The sequence below is a fragment of the Cnephaeus nilssonii genome, assembly GCF_951640355.1.
Source record: "Cnephaeus nilssonii genome assembly, chromosome: 2".
NCBI lineage: Eukaryota > Metazoa > Chordata > Mammalia > Chiroptera > Vespertilionidae > Cnephaeus > Cnephaeus nilssonii.
The window spans coordinates 106,967,217-106,974,006 of record NC_137073.1 but is presented as its reverse complement, the minus strand read 5'-3'; the positions used below and the strand labels follow the sequence as shown (position 1 = coordinate 106,974,006).

Sequence of the window (6,790 nt, the reverse complement as noted above, 5' to 3'; positions counted from 1 at the left end):
CTTCACAAACAAGAAAAAGCTAAAGGAGTTCATCACCACCAAACCAGTATTATATGAAATGTTGAAGGGTATTCTTTAAGAAGAGGAAGAAGAAAAAGATAAAAAATATGAACAACAAAATGGCAACAAATACATACCTATCAGCAGTAGAATCTAAAAATCAAAATAAATGAATAAGAAATCTAATGAACAGAATAAACTGGTGAATAAAATAGAATCAGAGGCATGGAAATGGAACAGACTGAGGATTCTCAGAGGGAAGGGGGGTGAGGGGTCAGGAAGATTAAACAAAGATCTTATATGCATATATGCATTACCTATGGACACAGACAATAAGGTGGCGAAGGCCTGGGTCAGGGTGGGTGTAGAGGGCCCCCTGGGAAGACACATGGACATTCTTTAGATTGCTGTTGACTAAGCCCGAGACATTGGCGGTCATGTCAGTTGCACCCCGCCCCAGCAGTGCGGGGGTGTTGTCAGTTCCTGGCTTACCTTTGTCCAGGTTCCGGAAGAGGGCTTTGAAATGTGGAACCAGTCTAGCACCGGAAAAGAGGAAATGAAATGGACCTGGGCCCTCCCAAACTCCTTTAATCTTAAGTTTTCCGGTGAAACCCCCTTGTATATGGGAGGATAAATAAATGTTCTGCGTGGCTCAGGGAGTCGTCTGTCTCTCCAGCAGAAGAGGTCAGCGACCCACCCGGGACCCAGCTTGCATCTACTTCTGTGTCAACTCTCTTTATTTCATTATTTCTCAATCCCCGGCCGCTTCTATCAAGAACCAGTTTCATCTCTCTCCGTGCTGGCCACGGAAAAGGAAGATCCCCGCCGCATCAGGCCCCCGCAGGTGGGAACCAGGTGAAGGGGGGCAATGGGGGACAAATTGCAATAAAGATTTTTTTAAAAGACAAATGCTGTTTGATTCCACTTAAAAAAAAAAAAAAGAGCAGGGACACCACCTGGACGTCATGGTCTTCCTCACCACGCAGCTCTGGCTGCAGAGCCACGTCACAGCCCGCTACTGGCAGGTACAGGAAGTGCTGAAGAACTGCTGCTACCGGCTTGCTGGCTGTCTGGGCTGTGATCAGAGCGTTTGTGAAATGCACAAAAGCCCAGAGATGGAAGAGGAGGATCCTGAGGACGCTCCGGATTAATCGAATTACAGCTGCCTCCCAGGAACATGGCCTGCATTACCCAGCGTTCATTGGCAATTTAATTAAGAGCCAGGTGGAGCTCAACAGGAAAGTGCTGGCTGATCTAGCCATCGATGAACCGAAGACTTTTAAATCCTTGGCTGCTTTGGCCAAAAGGAGATGAGAGGAAGGATTTGCTGCTGTCTTGGAGGACGGGAAGGAGCCTGAAGGCATCTTTTCCAGAGAGGTGCAGTACCACTGAGGGGACACTGACACACCTGCCCTCTCAGCCACGTGTCTTGGAAAAAAGTGCCCCCCCACACCATGATCATATGATCATAGTTAAAACAGGGGCTAAGAGTCGTTTGCCAAGAATGTGTTAAGTTTACTTGCAATGGTGTTACTTTACATCTCAGTAACAGCATGAGAGAAAAGGCCTATTTGTCCTCCTTGGGACGGACCAGCAGCATCTCATGTAGATTGTGCCAATAAAGCTTGTGTGGTGGTCAAAAAAATAAAAAATAAAACACACACACACACACACACAAACACACATCATAGAAGTTGTTATCTGTCCCTTTGGTAGTTGCAGAAGTTGTAAACTACTTCACACGAAATAGAAAATTAAATTAAGTGGTTATAAGCGCGTCAGAAATATTGTAAAGGATTTCCTGCTTCTTGCTTTTGGCACCTGCTTCCTAGGAGTGCAGTGATGGGTGAGTCGCTAGATGGATATATCATTATTAGTCATAGTTTTACCTTATCTTTTATTGGGATGTGGTGGCTTTGGTCTTTGCTTTTGTTTGTGTGTTTTTTTAAATATATTTTTATTATTTCAGAGAGGAAGGGGAAGAGAGAGAGAAACATCAATGATGAGAGAGAATCATTGATCGGCTGCCTCCTGCATTCCCCACACTGGGGCTCGAGCCCACAACCCCGGGCATGTGCCCTTGACTTGAATCGAACCTGGCACCCTTCAGTCCACAGGCTGGCGCTCTATCCACTGAGCCAAACCGGCTAGGGAAGTCTGGTTTTGTAACAGACCAGACTGGGAGAGGTGTTTTTGAGTGGGCCCTGGGGAAGGGGAAACAGATGGTCATCACATTGACTCCTTGTTTCCAGACAGATTTGTACTCATCTCTCCCAAACAAATGTGTCTCAGTTTTTCTTACAAATATCTCAAAAAAAAAAAAAATTCACCTGGAAAAGAACCAGGTGAATTCTGTGTCTGGGGTAAAATTCACTAATATCTCTTTAATTAACACAGTGATTACATAATCAATATTAAATGTACTCCTGAGCAATTAGCTAATGCAGTGCAGCGGTATCAGTAGGCAATAGAAATCATCTCATTGAAAGTAATTATTTCCTTCTCATCAAAAGGCAGGGATAGGGACTGCCTAAATTATCTGAATAATTACCTTAATTATCTCTTTGTGATTTTATACAAAACCAATCTTTGGATGTTTTGGGTTAGGCCCAGAAAAAAATAAGTTCTATCGAAGTTATATATTCTCAACTTATCACAACACCCTCTAAACAATTTATGCCCAACAACTAATCATACAATCATTAGAAGTCAATTTTGGAGACGTAATTGTATATAATAATTACAATCATAGGCTAATATTTGTTTTAATATGGAAATGACATTTTATTTGTATTCATTATGTTATTTAAACTTCAAAAGAACCAACTTAGAACCTGAAAGGCATGGCTCAGTGGTTGAGCATTGACCCATGAACCTAGAAGTCACAGTTCGATTCCCAGTCAGGCCACATGCCTGGGTTGCGGGCTCAATCCCCAGTGTGTGTGTGTATGTGTGGGAGGGGGTGTTGAGGAGGCAGCCGATCAATGATTCTCTCTAATCATTAATTTTCTCTCTCTCTCTCTCCCTCTCCCTTCCTCTCTAAAATAAAAAGTATTATTTTTAAAAGAACCAACTTAATAAAAACTACTTTTCACTGTGGCAATTTACCTACTATGGCCTTGAACTCAGATTTTCTTTATCTCAAAGCCCATGACACTGAGGAAGAAGGAGGTGTAAGAGTCATATGGTTGGAGTTCCAGTTGGGTTAAGAAATACAGAGGTTAGGGGTGCAGGTTTGGGGATCAGACAGGTCTAGATTAAAATTTTTGCTCTGTCATTTGTCAACAATGCAATCTGTAATTCACTCAACCTCCTTGTACTGCATGGGGCTATGATTCACAAGCAACAGAAACTGAGTTTGGTCTATTTAAGCAGGAAAGGAATTTACTGGAAAGACAACCAGTCACACAAAGTCAATGGGAAGCGTGGCAGTAGCACACGGGTGGTCAAGATGCCTCCGCTGGCAGCCACTTTTACTGCAGGAGCCTCAGCACCACCATCCCCAAAGGCTCTGCTGTCTTTTCAAAAATAATCAAACTTCACTTTGCTCATCTATAAAATGGGAATATTACCTTCCTCGTAGCTTTGTTGTGAGAATCTATACTAATAAAATGGTAATATGCTAATTAGACCAGGTCGACCAGACATCTTCCGGACATCCGACTTCCTTCCTGACAGTTAGGGGGCGACCAGGCCAGAAGGAGGGTAGTTAGGGGGTGACCAGGCCAGCAGGGGAGCATTTAGGGGGCAGCCAGGCTGGCAAAAGGCAGTTAGGGGGCGGCCAGGCCAACAGGGGGGCAGTTAGGGGACGATCAGGCTGGCTGGGGAGGGCAGTTGGGGGCGATTGGGCCAGCAGGGGAGCAATTAGGGGTTGATCAGGCCAGCAGGCAGAGGCAGTTAGGGGCAATCAGGCAGGCAGGCAAGTGGTTAGGAGCCAGCGGTCCCGTATTGCAAGAAGGATGTCCGACTGTCAGTATAGGCCCCATCCAGCAGGGATCGGGCCTAAACTGGTAGTCGGACATCCCCTGAGGGGTCCCGGATTGGAGAGGGTGCAGGCCTGGCTGAGGGAACCCCATCCTCCCATGCACGAATTTCGTGCACCGGGCCTCTAGTTAGGTATATAAAGCACATGCATAAAGCATTCAGCACAGTGTCTCACCCAGACTAACTATTGGATACATTTCAGTTGGTCTTCCTACTCATGCCTTTGAGCAAGTTAGATGGCTTTTCTATGCCTACGTTGTTAGTAGTAAAAAGAGATGATTCCAATAACGCTGTATGAATCATAGGCTAACTGCTGAAACAGGAAGCCCCTCGAGTCTCAATGGCCTGTTCCTCTCTCACTTCATTGTCCCATGAGAGCCGCTGGGGTTGGAATGAGGTCCCCACTCCATGCAGGCATTCAGTGACCTAGTCACCTTCTATCTAATGGCTTTGCGATACACCAGGGCCTTGTATGTTGCTGGCAGAAGAAGGAAGACAGCACCTCTGAGGATTGGGGGGTCTTTTAAGGACCAGGCCTAGAAGCAGCATGCATCACCTCTACCTGTATTCCATTGGCTGGAGTCCAGTCACCCAGGCTACACGGAACCACAGAAGTATGAGCAATAACATCCAGCCACAGGTTCCAGAAGAAAGGGAAACAGCATTTGGTGAAACGTGACAATCTGCATCACACCTGCCAAACATCCTCAGGAGGTGACTCATAAGATCATAGCAAGTGTGAAAATGCTGTGGAAAGTGACTAACGAGCTACCGATTATGGTAGTGTGGTTGATTCAACCAGGGAGTCTCTGTGTATTTTCTGAAATGCTAAAATATATAGCAATTCGGGGGGGCGGGGGGAAGGATGAGAAAAAAACTGAAATATAATCAGAGTGTCCATCATCCTGTAGATGAGACACCTGAACTCGTAAGGCTTTATCTCTCCACTGTATCTTCAAAAATGAGCAACAACAAGTAAACAATCTCCTTTCTTTGTTCATTAGCTCCATCTACAAGGGGTGTACAGTGAAAATATTTGTTTGGAGCAAAAAGGAGGAAAGAATAAAAGGGAAGAAAGCCATCCCTTGGAGGAGTGTAACTGTCAGAGAAGGAGGCAGCCGGAAGCAATCATTTGGTGGCAACCAGCCTCCCCAGCAGCAATTCATCACCACATGAAGATGTTGGGGAGTTCATCCCAGTACCGACGTGTGTAACAAATCCACCCACTAGACTCCGCATAAAATTCATGCTCAGAAAATGAAAATTATTTGGAGACCACACATTTGACATGCACCACTCACATGGGAGGGCGGTCATCAGGACCACAAACACCATCCAGGACCGCTTTTCATGCCCAGGGTCAGTGCTTGGCATGCTTGTAATCCACCGAACCAACTGGGTGAGCACGTGGAAGGCGAAGGTGGCCAAGGCCACTGTGTTATTTGTACCAGATAGATGCCTTTTTCACTCTGTTTTGAGTATCTGCATGGCCTGTCATGGAAGACAGAGAGCAAACACAATTTGCACAGGCTTTGCTCCATGAACGCTAGTGCTGCAGAAATGCTCGAAGTCGGACCTGGCCAGCTTTGGCCTCGTAAGGGGCTCAGGCCAGACCTGATTCATCTTGCTGCCTTCCTCCCAGCAAGTATCCCCGTTCTTACCCGTTCCTTTGACCCACGGACAATTCACCCGAGTCAAAGGGGATGTGGTTGGCAGCCCCAGGCTGTCTTGCTTTTGGGTTCTCACCTTCTGGTGTTTACTCAAAAGAGTGGTCAAATAATTAGCCCAGAGAGAGCAATGGAACTGGTCAGGCAGGCCATTCTTGCACTAGTTCAAACCTTCAGAGAGGAATTCAAGACAGTTCTAAAGAGCTGAGCCAAGGTCTCCCAGTGCAGAGAAGTGGGATTCAGGCAGAAACTGCAGGGGAGGATAGAAAACAATGTCTAAAATAAAAATCTCTTCATTGAAAATACACAAACAGTAACAAAAAGTGTCCACCTACACATGACAATTCTTCATTTGGCAATGTGGGTTCCTGGCAGAGTGTGTGGGAAATAGTACTATACTGTTCCCGTTTTTCAAATTAAGAATGATTTGTTTCCCAAATCTTTTCTACTTCTGAAGGCTAAACTTAACCTTTAAGAATCATGCACCAGCCCTAACTGGTTTGGCTCAGTGGATAAAGCGTCAGCCTGCGGACTGAAAGGTCCCAGGTTCGATTCTGATCAAGGGCATGTACCTTGGTTGCGGGCACCTCCACCGTAGGGGGTGTGCAGGAGGCAGCTGATCGATGTTTCTCTCTCATTGATGTTTCTAACTCTCTCTCCTTCTCCCTTCCTCTCCGTAAGAAATCAGTAAAAATATTTTTTAAAAAGAATCATGCACCTACAGAGGGTACAGGTAAACTTCATTACATTTTTTTTTTAGTCCTGGATTCTTATTTATTTTCATCTTCCTAAAGCTACTGTGTAAAAAAACTTTTAAGGACTAGAAAGAAAAACAGCTCCATTGATAACAAGCCCAAGTTATCAAGGACATGCTAAAAGCCTGTAATATCTGTTATCTGTGATTACTATAAAATATATTTTACATTTAATATACTCTACCATGAAAAATTAACATGTACCAGTCTTAACTGTTTTCCACTTTTGGAACTTCAGATGGAAAGATGCTTTTATCAGCAGAAAGTGAAAGAGGTGGGACTTCCCACCTCCCCTTCACATACTGACTGACAACCACCTGACAGGGCGACAGTGATGCAATGTGGTTAGAGAAGGAGGGGGCAGCATGTGCCGTTTCCTATTTC

At 45.0% G+C, this 6,790-nt stretch overlaps 1 pseudogene across 1 annotated transcript; it reads left to right on the top strand.

Annotated features, from left to right (window-relative positions):
* The first annotated feature begins 965 nt into the window (after positions 1–965).
* Positions 966–1,392, top strand: LOC307105156 (large ribosomal subunit protein bL20m-like; annotated as a pseudogene). Its single transcript has one exon. The product of its transcript is annotated as a large ribosomal subunit protein bL20m-like (transcript).
* The last annotated feature ends 5,398 nt before the right edge of the window (positions 1,393–6,790 follow it).